Below are 16004 nucleotides of genomic sequence, written 5' to 3' on the forward strand. Positions count from 1 at the left end.
GGGGTGGGGAGCAGAGAGGGAGAGGGAGAAGCAGGCTCCCCCCTGAGCAGGGAGCCCAACTTGGGGCTCAATCTCAGGACCCTGAGATCATGATGTTTAACCAACTGAGCCACCCAGGTGCCCCTGAGAAATTTTTAAATATCCCAAGGTTTAAAGAGAAATTGACAACATCATCACAGTAGTAGAAAAGAACACATTTCTATAAACCTAATCAAATAGACAAAAACTCAAGTTGGGATTTGTAGGGTATGAACACTAAAGTTAAACTGGCTATGTATTTTTAAACCTCTGACATGCCCTAGAATATTAGAAGACAATTTTAAATTTAGTGCCCATCCCCAACACAACACACACTGAAATGTCAATAATTTTAAAATATCAAACTCATTTCTTGACCATAGGCAGTTTTGAAAGAATATGCTTTGAAAAGTTGAAGTATTTTAAGCTCCCCAAGTTAGGAATCAAAACACACCACAAACATACCCAAAGCGTTGAAGTGTATGCATAGAAAAAAGCCTAGAAAGACCCATCCGCCAAGTGATTATCTGAGTGGTAAGATTCGGAGTAATGTTTAATTTTTCTTATATTCCCATATTCTTTATTTTGATTATTCAGTGTCTCCTAGATCTGCTATAATAATCAGGAATGATGGCAATAAATCAACTAACAGTGAGCATTGTTTGTTTATTTAAGTCCAGGAGTAGTGAGGTTTAGAGAGACCTTATCTGAGGAACTAGATCGGGGGGGTGCTGAGCACCTGGGAGGTTTAAGTTCTTAATAAAATCCCACCAATCCTAAAGCATGCTCACATTCAAACTATAATCTAGGGGCATCTGGATGGCTCAGTCGGTTAAACGTCTGCCTCCAGCTCAGGTCATGATCTCAGGGTCCTGCAATCGAGCCCCACGTCGGGCTCTCCCTGATCAGTGGGGAGTCTGTTTCTCTCCTCCCCCACCTCATGTTTGCTCTCTCTTTTTCTTTCTCAAATAAATAAAAATCTCAAAAAAAAAAAAAAGAAAAAGAAAAACCTGTAAACTAAAAACCTCGCTCCTCTGTGATGACTGAAAACCCATGGCCCCTCATGTTATTTAACATTGGAAATTGTAAATGTTGGTCCTGTGGCATGGGCTCCACAGTCTGGCTGCTGTGGGTTCAAATCCTAGCTCTACACTTCCTGGTTGTAGGAAGTTGAGCGGTGCTTTTAAGTTCTCAAACCTCCACTTCTGTCTTGGTAGAGGTGGCAACAAAGATGCCTTCCCCGTGGGGATTCTGTGAGGCTTTAGTGAAAAAGCAGAGAAGTGTTTGACATAGTTCAGGGATGTGCTCATGTGTGTGATAAATTGTAGCAGTTTTATTCACAGATGAAGATCAACTCTATATTAATTGTTAGATCAACATTTGTGTAACTATGTTAGGGTGTGTTAGTTTATGATACTTTTAAATCATTTAACTGTTATTCTAAAACACATTGTTTCTAAATTAGCCCCTGCCATCTTCTTGTGGTTCTCTCTTCAGATGTGCTACTGTTCTCATTTCTTTGTTACCTCTGGCTGTGTTTAAGAGCAGTGAAGATCAGGGCGCCTGGGTGGCTCAGATGGTTAAGCGTCTGCCTTCGGCTCAGGTCATGATCCCAGGGTCCTGGGATCCAGTCCCGCATCGGGCTCCCTCCTCCTTGGGAGCCTGCTTCTCCCTCTGCTTCTCTCTCTCTCTTTCTCCTCCTCTGTCTCTCATGAATAAATAAAAAAAATCTTTTTTAAAAAAAGTAGTGAAGATCGTTATTATCATTATAGAATTTACACTGCAGTCTATAAAGGGCTCTGTATATGTATTATCATTTATTCTCTGTCTTTCAAGAAAATTCTTATGGAAGTCTTTCTTGTCATTTTCAACTCCAGACAGGGGTGGTTATTGTCCAGATTACGTCTTTAGGGCTTTTTGAAGAGAGCCCTGGGACCCTGCAAGGTTACCACTGGCTGTAAGGATTAGCAACGGCTCATGGCTGTTTTTCAGGCACTACTGAGAATCCAGATCCTATGCTCTTATAATTGAAAATACCATAACATCTAAAAATAAAACCTAGAGGAAGAGCTCTCTCCAGAGGGAGCAAAATTTGAGGCTCATGGAGCTAGTGGAACAGTCTGATTTATATACCATAGACTGTATAAAAAGTGTATATTACATTATATATACTGTAATACATTTTATGGTGCATTAACTCTCCCCCCCCCAAAAAAAATCCTATCAATCCATATGCTTTTATTTTCAAACCAACTCTGGCAGATCACAAAGCTGGTTGTACAGATGAGGAGACATTTGTCCAAGGTCACCCCGTAGATTTAGAACCAGAACTTTCGTCTCTGGGCCCCCAGAAACAAGCTCATCACATGATCCCGCTGAGGAATGTGCTGGAAGGAGAAGCATGGTGTTAAGATAGGCAGGTGCCTGGCATTGAAACCAGTGGCTCTCTCAACAAAATGTTCCCCCTGCCTGCAGCTTTCTTCACACAGAACAGCCACCTGCACTGGATTCGGATTGGAAGGGTTTTAGATCAGGAGAGGGGAAGATTCGGCAAGTAGAGCACACAATTGGCTGGGAGTCAAAAACAGGAGGATGAGGCCTAGGGTTTGCAGAGGAACCTCTGACTCAGTGGAATGCCAACCTCTGCAGAAGGTTCTGGTCTTAACACATAGATTAGAGCCTGACACCATGGAATGTCCCAGACACAGAAAATGTTCTACATGTTATGTCTGGTTGCGTCAAAATCTTGTGTCTAACAGCAGGGCTGAGATTACTTTCTAACATTAAAAAAAAATGTACTGTATCTACATTTATTATTTTTCCAAACTTGAGAGGTACTGGTACAAGTTTATTAATGAAAGGTATAAGGTATATATATATATATATACATATATATATATATGTATATATATATATATGGGTATATAACATGTATATACTTGCATATCTTCATATATATACTTATATATATCACTCTTAATATGTAGCAGTTTATATATATAATAGTGTGAGTGTATAAGGTATAGTCTTGTACTGTCTATTGTATACATATATAGAGACTATATATATCATATGAAAGGTCAAAGATTCAGTCTTTGGGGTGTTCTGTCTGCTGCAGAAAAATTGAAAGAGAAACCTGAAATGTTCAACCAAAGGAGAATGTTTGAATCCACTCACAATGGGATAGAGCATGCACATTAAGATGGTGCTTCCGGGGCGCCTGGGTGGCTCAGTCATTGAGCGTCTGCCTTCGGCTCAGGTCATGGTCCCGGGGTCCTGGGATCGAGCCCCGCATCGGGCTCCCTGCTCCATGAGAAGCCTGCTTCTCCCTCTCCCACTCCCCCTGCTTGTGTTCCCTCTCTCGCTGTGTCTCTCTCTGTCAAATAAATAAATAAAAATCTTAAAAAAATAAATAAATAAAAGATGGTGCTCCCGAAGGATCCCTAATGAGGTGGGAAGCTATCTAGAAGGCAAGAAAGAGGCTTCAATATTCGACTATCCTACAATCCCAATTCTTGGGAAATTGTAGAATAGATATTTTATATATGTGTGTGTGTGCATATATGTGAATCGGAAGAAGGGCAGATATTGGCAGGTGTATCACAATAAGCATTAAACATGTGCATTACCAAGGATTTTGCTTTCCATCCTGGAACTTTTGTACATTTCCCAAGGTTTTCTCTAATGCACATGCATTTCTTTTGTAATCAGAAGAGTCATGCACGCTCTAAGTGCTAGCCTAGTACGCCACTGGCATCACTCGGGATCTCGAAATAAAATAGACATTGAGAGACTCCAGCAACGTGGAATGAAAATGTTCCTCTTCGTCTGGGGGATAATTCCTTTTCCTTGCCCTCATAAAACATGCCTTTTGCTCCAAGCCTTACTTTCCCTTTGTTACCAGTTCTCCAGGGAGTCTCTGGATAACTGACCTTGTTAGTATCCCCGTAGTAATTACCACTGCTGAAGGAGTCTTGGTTGGACCGTTGCAATTCCCTGTACTTTGGGTATCATGATACCTTCCTTATGGGTACCTAAAGTGGGAATGATAATACCTTCCTTGTAAAGATGGAAAGCCAAGGTCCGGGAAGGGTTGATCGCCTGTTCCAATTCACGCACATAGAAAAATGGCAGGGTAGGACTTGAACCTGGATCCCCAGGCCTCGGATCTGGGGACCTCTCCCAGTGAGTGGGTGGACACCGGGAGGTGTAAATCAGAGGCCCTTTTCTCAAGGACCTCCCCCAGCAATAGCTTTCAAGGAAAGCAGGTCAAATGGCAAGTTGTTTCTCCCACAGGCCACTCCTGCCGTCCCGGGAGTGTGCAAGCTGTCTGCTTAATTCACTTGTGGCTTCACGCCATGGAATACATAAACAAGTGGGGAAAGCCTCCGAGAGGAATCTGGATGCCCAAATGGAACCATTTGTCTTCTGAAATTATTGTTTGAAATTGTTTATGTCAGTTGCCAAGTTTCTGTTCTGTGCCTCGGGGACCTGTTTGTGATGGAGGGAAAAATTCCCTGCTGCTGAACAGGGACGACCCTCATGGGGCAGCTCTGGGGACAGTGTGGCCCTGCCGCTCCCTGGTCCTCCCAAAACCGGGGGGGGGGTTGGGGGAGATCAGCTGCAGCCCCAATAGAGCACCCCCAGAATTATCTGGTGCTCACTGTTGGCTGGGCACCACTCTAAGCATGTAGCAGGTGCTAATTTAACCCTTGCAACAACCTTGTTGGGAGGTAGTTACCCCGTCCTTACCCCCAAACTCACAGAGGAAGAAATGCAAGCACCCTTCAGGAAATTTCTTAAGATTGCATGACTCATAAATGGAACAGGTGGGACTTGAACTCTTGCACCCCCGGCTTCAGAGCCCATATATGTTCAGTTGCTCCCCTGTTCTGCTTCTTGCTGGCACCAAACTGGCCAGAGCTGGCTTGAGCCACCCGACGTTCTCAAACATCCTCCAGGAGAGTGTGCAAACTGTGTTTCTGCCCCCTTCGTGACATGGTAAATCCCAAGGCATTCCCACTGGAGGTCTGGCTTCCTCGTCCCTGGTGTGTCTTGAGCCACTGTAACACACAAAGCCTTCAGCTCACAAACCTGGCAGCTTTGTGAGTGACAGAAAATTCCTTTTGAGGCATGAATTAGTCTTCTTCAAATGTTTTGACAAACAGAGTGTGGCTCTTAGGGAAAGAATAGCTTCGCAGTGTTTGTGTGAACAGACGTCTTTCTAAAACTCCTTTGGACCGAGCCATGAGGCTTCATCATTGAAATAACTGTGTGGCAATGCTGAGTTTGGCTCTTTGAGGGTTTGAATATTCTCCTGGTTTTTACCCTCCGAATGTCTGGGGCTCGAAGCTGGTCTGAATGCATGTCTCTCAGGCTCCTAAAGGGAACTGGAGTCAGAACATCTCTTAGGATTAAGAAGGAACAGAGTGAGCCTGCTCCCAGGCTCTTGCATGCATGCCTGTGCATCGTGAGGGCTACTGAGGCTGGTCCAGTACCCCCCCAGCCCAGGCTCACCTTCTCCCCACATCCCCAGACCACAAAGGGCTACATCAGTAACCCTGTCATCATTTTTACCCTCTCTTCTCTGGATGCTTCCATCAATAAATGGGTAGACTGTTGGGCCTTAGTCATTCTTGGTCGCTGCGGCCCCTTGGCCATGCATCAGCATGCAGGGCCATGTTTGGCCAGGGAACAGTTATTATTGGTACCTGGAGTCAGAAGGCAAGGAGCAGAGTGTGCTAAGGCATCAGAACACACAAAAATATGTCCTGGCTCTCCGCCTTATTTGGGAAACATGGCCAAGATCGGGGCAGGAAAAGCATAGGCAACCTGGCACATCCGGCCACGTTCTCCCGGCTGGACACATCAGTAGCAGCCCTGTGTCTTTTTTGGGCAGTCTGATGGCTGTGTACCCCCAAGGAAGGATGTGTCAGCCCCATAAGTGACTCAGGCTGCTCACGTGAAGGGTAGCTGTGGCCCCGAGTGGGATACTGCCAGGTGGAAGAAAGGATTTTGTTGGGGGAGCCACCCATTGGGCAAGAAAAGGAGAGTGGTATCTATTATGCATCCCCCAGCACTGGCTTCCTGCCCTAGTAGGGACTTGGAACCTCCAGGAGTAGTCTTGCTTGACCAGCCACGGCCAACAGCTTGCCAATGTCCTTTGCCTGACAGTGTCTGTGAAGACAAAAATATCAGAGTTGGGCGTTGTACCAAAGGTCAATCTGGCTAAAGTCAAGGACTAAGTTCTGGACGTGTACTCCTGCCTTTTCTGAGGGAAGAATCTTCCAGCTGTTTTATTGTGTCCAGGGCTTGTGGTCTTTAGGTGACACAGTACAGAGGGGACCCACCGTAAACACAGCCACCCAGGATGCTTGCAGTGATGTGTGTCAGCCAGGTTCCGGGCCTGCCAAAGTCCTGCTCTGGGGTGTGCATATCATAGCCACCTTACGAGCTCCTAGTCCACACCCCTAGGAGTTTAAACACAATTTAAAAACAGATCTCAAGAGTTTTCCTTGGTCGTACCAATAGCATCCACCATCCCTGGATGCTCTTCCTCAACACTCATCAATAGGAAGCCTCTTTGTTGGCAAAAAAAAAAAAAGATATAGGGCATCTCGTGGAACTCAGCCATAGGGACGAGGTTGAGACTTGGAGGAAAGTCAGCTGGAACTGGGGACAGGAGCACCTGCAGGCCACTGTCCCTGGCTCCTGTCCACACTGCATTCTTCTCTCTCCGTCAGTCAGCTCCACCATTTTCCCAGTTCACACGGATGACCATGGCCACCCCCCAAAAGCTCCTGAGTTTGCTCTCTCTCAGTCCAGTTTCCAAAATTCCCAGGGACAAGCCCGATGCGGCTGGGTCGATGACCATCCTCGGAACCAAAGCTGTGATCAATGAGAGAGGCAGCCCAGTGGGAACATCTTAGCTGCATGAGAACCACTTCCATAGCAGATTTTGGAAAGGCATTTCTTGTGGAAATGTGTGTGTGTCTTCTCTTTCCCCACGAGATTATTCATGCTTTCCAGTGGAAAACCATTTGGAAGAAAATGAAAGGGGAAGGTATCATTGGCTTCTGGATTGTTCTTTTATTCCTCCCTCAGCCAGTTACTTTACTGTGCATATCTCCCTCTCTCATGAGACATGCCTAGTCTTCAGGAAATGAAAATTACCCCCCCCCCCACACACACACACACAAAACAAATTCAGGGTTTAACAACTTCATTTATTGATTTGTTTGGGTTTCTCGGGAGAAAGAGCCAGGAAAGCCTCCTCTGATTCCCAAACAATATAGAGCTTCCCTCTCATGGCATGCCCACAGTTGTAATGATTTGCTTAACCTTTACCTCCTTCCCTTTCCCTAGACTGCAAAATTCATATAAGCAGAGGTCGTGACAGCTTTATTTGCGGCTGGATCTTGAGTGTCTAACACAGTGCCTGGACATAGTGTTAGGGGATCAATAAATATTGAATGAATGAAGTGCATGAATGAATGATGTTAGGGTGTCCACCTGACTGACAAGTTCACAGATGAAAGCTTTACCCCCAAAGACTCCTGGTAGCCCTACCTATCTGGCTACCAATAACCATAGTAACACTACTTTAATACTCTGATTCCTTCCTTTCTCTCTTTTCTCTCCACCTTTCCTTAATTACCAAGACAGAGTAATTCTTCTTTGTAATTCACTTGTTTCTCAAATCTTCCCTCTCTTCTCGATTCCCACTACATGCAAGTGGACTTTCTTGCCTTACCATGGATCATGAAGAGTCTTCAAACCAGTCCTGTCTCCCGTGTTAGCACAAAATTAGTCATCCTGAAATCTCAATGTTACCATATTGCTCTGTTGCCCAAAGCATGTCCATACCACCACCTTGCACAGGATGAAATCCAAACACTTCGTAATCACCTGTGGCTCCAAGGCTTTATTATCTAACTCAAGTGTGTATGTGTCTTCTCTTTCCCCACTAGATTATTCATTCTTAAAATTACTGTGTCTCATCTTCCGGGTCTACGGATGCTTCCGCAAATAGCAAGGAACTGTTAAATACTTTTGGAGCAAACGAATCGGTGGACAGTTGCATGCGTGCATCATCACCAGGCTGGCCTGGAGATCCTGAAGATTTGTCTAGCTATTCGATTTCACATTTCTGACCACAGGGTCACATGGGGACCCTGCATTTCTGACTTCTTAGAACCTGTCCTGCCTTGTGGTCTTGCCAGTCCTTCCCTGCACTTCAGACATAATGCTAAGAACTATTACCAGAAATATTGTGAGCTCCTGGGGGAAACTCTAGGGTCTAGGAAAAAACTCAGAGGTCTGAGCTTGGAGACATACAAAGACCCTGGTCAAAAATGAAGCCAAGGGTTATGAAATGTGAGCACCCCAAGGAGCCTCTGTGATCATCAGCTCATCTTTCTTGCTTTATGAGGGAAGAAACTAAAGCTTGGAGGTGAAGTGTCTTGACTGAGGTCACGTAGTTGTGTAGTGGGAGGAATGGGGCCTGGCCCCCTGAACTCTTGTGAGACTTGGAGGGGACATCACACTGATTTATTACAGCAGACAGAACGTTGGGTGACCTTCTAATCACTACCCCTAGGTATTTTGTATGCAAAGCAGAAGTTGAATACGGATGCAGGTTATTTTTAAAATACAGTTCGGGCGCCTGGGTGGCTCAGTTGGTTAAGTGACTGCCTTCGGCTCAGGTCATGATCCTGGAGTCCCGGGATCGAGTCCCACATCGGGCTCCCTGCTCAGCAGGGAATCTGCTTCTCCCTCTGACTCTCTTCCCTCTCGTGCTCTCTGGCTCTCATTCTCTCTCTCAAATAAATAAATAAAATCTTAATAAAATAAAATACAGTTCATTTTGGTTTTCTGTGAATTTCTGGATTTCAGCATCTGTCCTCTGATATCCTTATTTAAAGAATTTACATTTAGACATAGGGCATGTCATATATGCAGAGCATGGAAAAAGTATAGAGCTATGAGACAAGTGGCAATTGTGGGATCTGATGGAATGATTGCTCCTTAGTTACCAAGGGGTGCTGGTTGCTAGGCATGGTCCAGAAGATTCTAATAGTAACCAGGAGTCCATTGTAAGAAGGTGCCGCAGAGCCATGAGGGCCCACCACCATCTTCTGATGTACAAGGAGACTTCGCTCTGTTGCTAAGGGATCTGGGCTTGGTCCTCGGCTGGAATCAGGAACTTCCCTGTGCTCTCAAGCTTTTACCATCCTGCAGGGAATGTTCAAAGGACCAAGATGGTTTGGGGGCACAGGTTTCTCTTAGTGCAGAGGCACTGTAATCCACCCCTCACGCCCTCCTCCTGAATAGAATCACTCCCATCTATTCCTAAGCAATATCTCTGAAGAGGCTTGAGACTTTTTTAGGTGGAAATCATAAAAATAACATTTAATTTGGAAGGGATTTAGGGATGATCCAATCCAATGGTTTTTCAAACTCTGCTCCACGGAGCTCTGACATTTCATGAGAGGTTCTGTTTTTATCATTTGCCCTTGTGCTATTTTCTTTTTCCTTCCATGTAAGATTTCAGTTTAAAAAAGGTTTCTGGTGGGGGGTTTTTTTTTGTTTGTTTTTTTGTTTTAAGTTTGAGAGCACCTAATTCTCATTTAGTCCGTCATTCCCTTCCTGGGTAAGGAGGCTGGGACCCAAAGAGGTGGATTCCTTTGTGTTAAATACTTTGAAGTAGTGTTGGAAGAAGTCCTTAAGTTCATTCAGCAAAATTGGGAGGCTTCTTTTCACCTTCCTGCATAGTCAAGGTAGAGCCATTTCTAAACGGACTGGAAACCGTGGCCCATTGGAAGAAAGAGAGGACGATGATTCTGTGGACAGTGAATATATGGTTAGTACAGTGAGTACATGTCTTTTATTTAGCATGCACCATTTTGGGGGTAATTTTTGAATTATTTCGCCCCTCCTTAAGACAGTTGACTTGCTAACTATAGAATAAACAGAAGTTATTTTATGACTTTGATAAAGTTTAAGTACAAATTAATTTAGGATTCAGAAAAAGAATCTTGTTAGACCACGCCTTCTGTTGTTCCTTTACAAAATATGACGGCGCTTAGAGGCTTACAAAGGGGGTAGCAAGTGGACTGCATGGAGACCAAAGGCCAAGCGAGGCCAAGGGGAAATGGCTTAACAAAAAATGGAGGATAAGGTAGGAACAAACAAACAGTTGAGAGGAAGGCGTGTATTCAAATATGAATAACATGATGGTCTTAAGAAGGCAGCATATCCACAGCAGGATGGGAGAAGTAACAAGTAAGGATGATGTTCTTAGCAATGATGATTTCTTGAGATGGACCAAATCCAGTGATGATTGGACAAATGATGATTTCTTGAGATGGACCAAATCCAATGATGATTGGACCAATGGTGATTTCTTGATATGGACCAAATCCAATGATGATTGGACCAATGGTGATTTCTTGAGATGGACCAAATCCAAGGTTTAACTCACAGGTCCCACCAACGCCTTTGTGGTTCTTTGGATGATAACAATTACTTGGGCTCATGGAGTATTCTAGATGGAAGATAATATAAATAAGAAGCAACAATTGCCAAAGAATTGAGAAACAACAAGATACCTAGTGTTGTTATTTAGGGACAGTAATGTTACCAGAAGCACTGAAAAGTTTCTTCCACCCAATGGAGGAGAAAGCAGCTGTTTTCCACCTTGAGTGGAAGTGGGAGAGATTTCCAGATTTCAGCGGACCTTGCCAGTTTGGCCCACAACACAGCCTAAACTGAAGCCTGGGTGGGTAGTAACCCTGTTTATTAGAGGAAGAAACGTAGCTCGATCATTCTGGTCCCCAGTTTTCTGCTTCTAAATTGTCTAAACAGTTCAGCAAATAGATTCATTCTGACATTCTTACAACACAACTTTCATATGAAAATCGGTTTCATTTCTTTGCTTTTTTTTTTTTTTTACTTCCCTCTTTCTCCCTTCCTCCTCTCCCCCCGCCTTCCTTAGAATCCCCTCCATATTGAGCCTTGGGAGACACATAGCCCGTGAAATGGCCAAAAGCATAGCTTTATAAATCCAGAGCTTCTGCCAAGATACTCGGCCTCTTATTTCCCTCTTGGGGCAGAACCTGGTTGTGGCATGATTTAACACCTCTCTCATTTTCTATTAAATACACATGAATTAAAAGTCTTCACTGGAATAGATATTTATACAGACAGATACTCTCACAGTAAAAAAAAAAAAGTAAATAAACCTGTTTTCCTACCATCATTTCTTTTTTCCTCCCCCTTTTTTCTTCCCAGCTTGTTTTCTCTTCTTTCATCTGCTTCTCTTTGTCCAGAACACCCTCGGTACATTCAGGATTGATTCGTACTCCAATTTCATTGGATTAAACTTGCCCTACCTGTTGTATGTTAAACGTTCATAGGAATACCTGGCGCTCCTGTCTTAATGTGATATGTTGCCTCTGTTGCTGATGTGGGTAGAAGCTGCTTTCGACTTTTTGGTCTCTTAAAACCTTGCATTCTGAAGGCTTGGTTTCAGACATCTAGACTAGGGGATTCCAAGTATCCCAAATCAGACTCCTACACCCTATAAAGTGGATATTTAATAAGTCAGATAAACCCAGCCTGCCACCAAACAGACAAAAATATTGAGGTCAGAATGCAAGGAATGAGTAAAAAGGAGTAGATTCAAGGTTATGTAAGTCTGTATTATATGACAAACACAGTATCGAAAATCCATTTGATATAGAAATTATGTTATAATAACTAGTTAACAATTTGAAAAAGTAATTAGAGTCTTTTCTAATACTATGTACTAAAATGTGATGCATTGCAAAGTCAATTGCAAAACCAAAACCAGAAAAATGTAAGAACATTTAAGTGAATATATAATCTGGATATGGAGATCTAAGTATGTACCAAAGATAGAATGCATAAGTTTTTTAAAAAGGATTGCTATAGAAATGTTAAATACCAAAATCATCACAAACAAGATTGAATGGCAAACTAAAACCAGGGGAAATTTACAACATAGAGGACTATATTTAATGTGCTTCAAATATAAATAGCTCTCCCAAATCTATAAGGAAAAAAAATGGAAACATTTGCAAAGAATGTTACCAGGCAATTCACATAACAAAAGAAATGAATAGTCAACAAATCTATGAAAACATGTTTGGCTAATTAAGAAATGTGATGGGATACCATTATTACTTATCAAATTAGCAAAGCTTTTTTTCTTCTTTAATAATGTCATCCATTGTTAATAAGGGTGTTGACCAAGAAGAAGAGGCTAATTTGGGATCTTAGAGATTGCAAAGAACCAAACTCAAAAGTGTGTTCCAAATCGTGAGCGGGGAGTAGGCTTCTAAAGGCAAAAACCACAAGGTTACATAACTTGTTTTGAAGGAATTATGATTGGTGCTGACAGAGTTAAACTGACTACGGCATGATTGGCTACTCAGCGACCAGATGCTATATTATCTCTGTTCCTGTCCAAAGTAGAAGGATGTGTTCCAGGAGGTAGCGGAGGTGCAACTGACAAAAGTCAAAAGTCCACAGTGTTCCAAAAATTGAGACAGGAGATGTGCACAGGCCTCTTCCCTCAATGCCTCCTGCCCTGTTCTGAAAGACTCTCTTAGCAATGCTCACAGCACTTTGGAGTTTTCTTTCACAGGGGTGTAGAGAAATGGGGGCCCTCTAATAGTCCTAGTAGGAATTCAAAATAATCTATCATTTCTGGAGAAAAGAACATGCAATGTACAATAAAAGGGGATTAAATAGATATTGAAACATGGTAAAATACTATGTAGCCATTAAAAATGAGAGCCTATACATACACACCCACACAAAAAGTAACCATATATTGCCAGTGAAAAAGCAAGGTACAAAATAGTATAAAAACATGGTCTCATGTTTTGCATGTTGTATTTGCTTATTTCTATTTCTCAAACCTACCTTTTCCTCAGAATTTCCTGGAAGGTTTGTTAAAATACGTTTCCAATACATCCCAGACCTGCTGAACTCTAATCTTCAGGAAAGGGACCAAAGAAGTGTTTGGGTTTTTTTTAGTCTGTAGGTGACCCTTAATATCAGGGAAATTGGGAAAATTGGGATCAATCTAATCTCTTCTTTTGATTTATATTGACACTGAGATCCAGAGAGATTCTGGGACCTGTATAAAGTAACAACTGTAGTAGCAGAATGGGGTCTAGAATTGAATGTTCTGGATTTCAGATGAATGATCCCTTTCTAGAACACCAAGCTTATTTAGACGCATGTTCTTAAATTCAACTCCCAGCAACCTATTCCTTCAGTCAGGCAGGTAAGAAAACTTCTCCTCCACTCCATTGTTTCTCATTCAGTAATGATCTTTCTTTGTTGATGGCAAATGGAAAGTTTTCTATTTCCACCGTTCCCTAGCAATATGACATTTTCAAACAGTAGCACAAAACTCTTTAAATAGAAAAGATCCATTTCCACTCTATCGTGACTCAGTAACAGCCACAGGATTCTTCTCAAACTTTCCTAAAAATGTCATCTTTGGGCTGGACTCAAGAGGAACATTTCAGCCAAGGAGACACATTTTCCACTCTGTCAGGAGGGAACAAGCATGGGGTTGGAACATGAAGTGTTTTGCAATCCTCAGAAAAGCAATACTTCTCACCAAAACCATGGCAACAACTCTGTGTGATGCCGTCAGAGCTTGGGATCATTCAGGAGTCTCATCCTAATCAGAGACCCAGCTGGGCCCATCACCTGCATTGGGTAGGATAGTCACCCAGCTGCCTGTTGGCTCCAGAGAGACAGTGGTGCCCTACATGACTGTCACTATGGAAATACTTCGGGCAGTGCTGTTGAGCTGAGGGTCCCTTATGTTGAGTTACCTAGGTGGCAGGTAATGAGAGGTGTATGCTTCATGTTACAGTGGCTCCTCCTTCTTCATTTGAAAGGAACCCCCCCAAAATGGGGGAAAGACATTAAAACATAAGGTAGAACATGGGTCTATTTGGAATTTGTACCCATGAGTCCAAAGTCATGGGTGTGAAATGTGCTTCCCTTACTTCATAACTTTATGGCTTTCAAGGAGTTATTGGTGTCCTCTGGGCCTTATAAGCTGCAACATGAGATGATAATTTATAGTCCTACAGGATTTTTTTTTAAGATTTTTTGTTTATTTATTTGACAGAGAGAGACATAGCAAGAGAAGGAATACAAGCAGGGGGAGTGGGAGAGGGAGAAGCAGGCCTCCCGCCAAGCAGGGAGCCCGATGCGGGACTTGATCCCAGGACCCTGGGATCATGACCTGAGCCGAAGGCAGACGCTTAATGACTGAGCCACCCAGGCGCCCTATAGTCCTTTAGGATTAGCAGGAGGTTTCAATGAGATGATTTCTATAAAAGCTTCTGTTCCAGACCCTGGCCCTTTACAGTTCCTTCAATGCCAGAACTGATCTGTGAGGAGTTAATGACTCCGTTTCTTTTGTTCACTCCTCTTTCCATTCTTCTGTTCACTCCTGCCATTCCCACCTCGCTCAATGAATGGCGGCATCCCTGTATCCTCAGGGCACTCTGTAAAAGATTCCTCCAGATTTTCTCCTTCCCGATTTGCACCACCTGGATCCCTGGCCTGGCCAGCATTTAGACAGCATGACTTTTTAAAGTTATACGTTATTATTCCCACTGCAAACAGTTCCCCTTTCTCCTCAAGATTCTGTAACCAGAACCAAACAGGTGGGCTTTCACCTGAAGCTGCCATCATCAATTTAACACAGAAAGGCATTTTGTATAGTTTAGAAAGTGGTTAACTCATTACTGCCATCCCAACAACCCTGTGCGATTGGTTCTTACGATTTATTAGTGATAGGAATATTGCTATATACAGATGAGAAGGCTAAGACTCGTAGACACAGTGACTTGTCTAAGGTCACACGGCATGGTGGAGTCAAAATTAGGTCTCTGTTTTCTGTTCCCAGCTCCCTTGCTCCATCATGCTTCCTCTCCTGGGCATAGGTGAGTGACATGTTCTGGTTGCAATCTGATGGTGTGTAAAGATATTGTAGCTCCCATTCTTGAATTGGGTGCCCAGTCCCAGCTGCACATAGGCAGCTATTCCTGGTCCTGTGCTATACTTGATCCAGAAGTTTCTATGTATTTTTTAATCATCTTCAGACAGGGGGCTGTTGCTCTAACTGGATGGTGTTCACACTTTACAAAATAGTAAAGGAACTTATTCTTCTTTTGGGAAGGTAGGTGCTTAGGGTGGTGGTGGAACTTGCTACTCTGGTCCTGAAGTTTATTTGGTTGGGGGAGGAGCAGGTTAGGGTAGTCACAAAATATTTATTTAGAAAGGATAATAGAAGATTTCTTTGTATCAGACCTGAAAGCCTACCGTAAGTCTACAATAACTTAAATAGTGTAGTCTTGGGGACAAGAATAGCCAGACAGATGAGGAAATCAGAATTGAGAGCCCAGGACTTCTCAGGAAAGAAGCAACTTGAGTGCAAACATATGACTCCCAATTCTGACAAGGGCCAAAAGAATGCAAAAAAAAAAAAAAAATTGGTTGTGAAAGCTACAAAAGGTTGACACCCAAAAGCCTGAACCATAAGAGAACATACTGGGGTGACAAAGACACCAAGAACTTCCTTCCCTTCACCTGTCAAAGATAACCATATGGCCTCCAAGGAAGTGAAGAGGGGACTTGATGTCACTTATAGGTGGTTAGAAGTGGGAGTCGGGGGTGGGGGAGCCTTGGGCCAATAAATCAACCCTCTGCTTAGAGTATTTTTAGCTACGGTGGATCAATGGAGGTTTGCCAAGAGCTCTGGGGACACAAAAGGCTCCAGCCAGCTTGAAAGCAGGGAGGGAGGGACTGCCCAGGGAAGCACACAGAGGCAGTCCAGGAAGGAGGCCAGTGCTGACCGAGGGCAGCTGTGCCCACAGGGAAAGCCTGCTTCACCAAGTGCAAGGTTTCTGCCCAAAGGGTCATTT

At 43.3% G+C, this 16004-nt stretch overlaps 1 protein-coding gene across 4 annotated transcripts in view; it reads left to right on the top strand.

Annotated features, from left to right (window-relative positions):
• MYOCD (myocardin) overlaps positions 1-16004 on the top strand; it is a 95445-nt gene that overhangs the window by 12966 nt on the left and 66475 nt on the right. For 3 of the 4 annotated variants that reach the window (XM_073881738.1, XM_073881739.1, XM_025864423.2), the window contains exon 1: positions 9117-9880. The exons of the other annotated variant lie outside the window; for it this stretch is intronic. The gene's annotated coding sequence lies outside the window, so the exon portion shown is untranslated. Of the gene's footprint in view, positions 1-9116; positions 9881-16004 lie in introns of those variants that run through there. 4 annotated transcript variants of the gene reach the window in all.

The sequence above is a fragment of the Callorhinus ursinus genome, unplaced genomic scaffold (genome assembly GCF_003265705.2).
Source record: "Callorhinus ursinus isolate GAN/ISIS: 27379988/994484 unplaced genomic scaffold, GSC_fseal_2.0 scaffold43, whole genome shotgun sequence".
NCBI classification, from domain to species: Eukaryota; Metazoa; Chordata; class Mammalia; order Carnivora; family Otariidae; genus Callorhinus; species Callorhinus ursinus.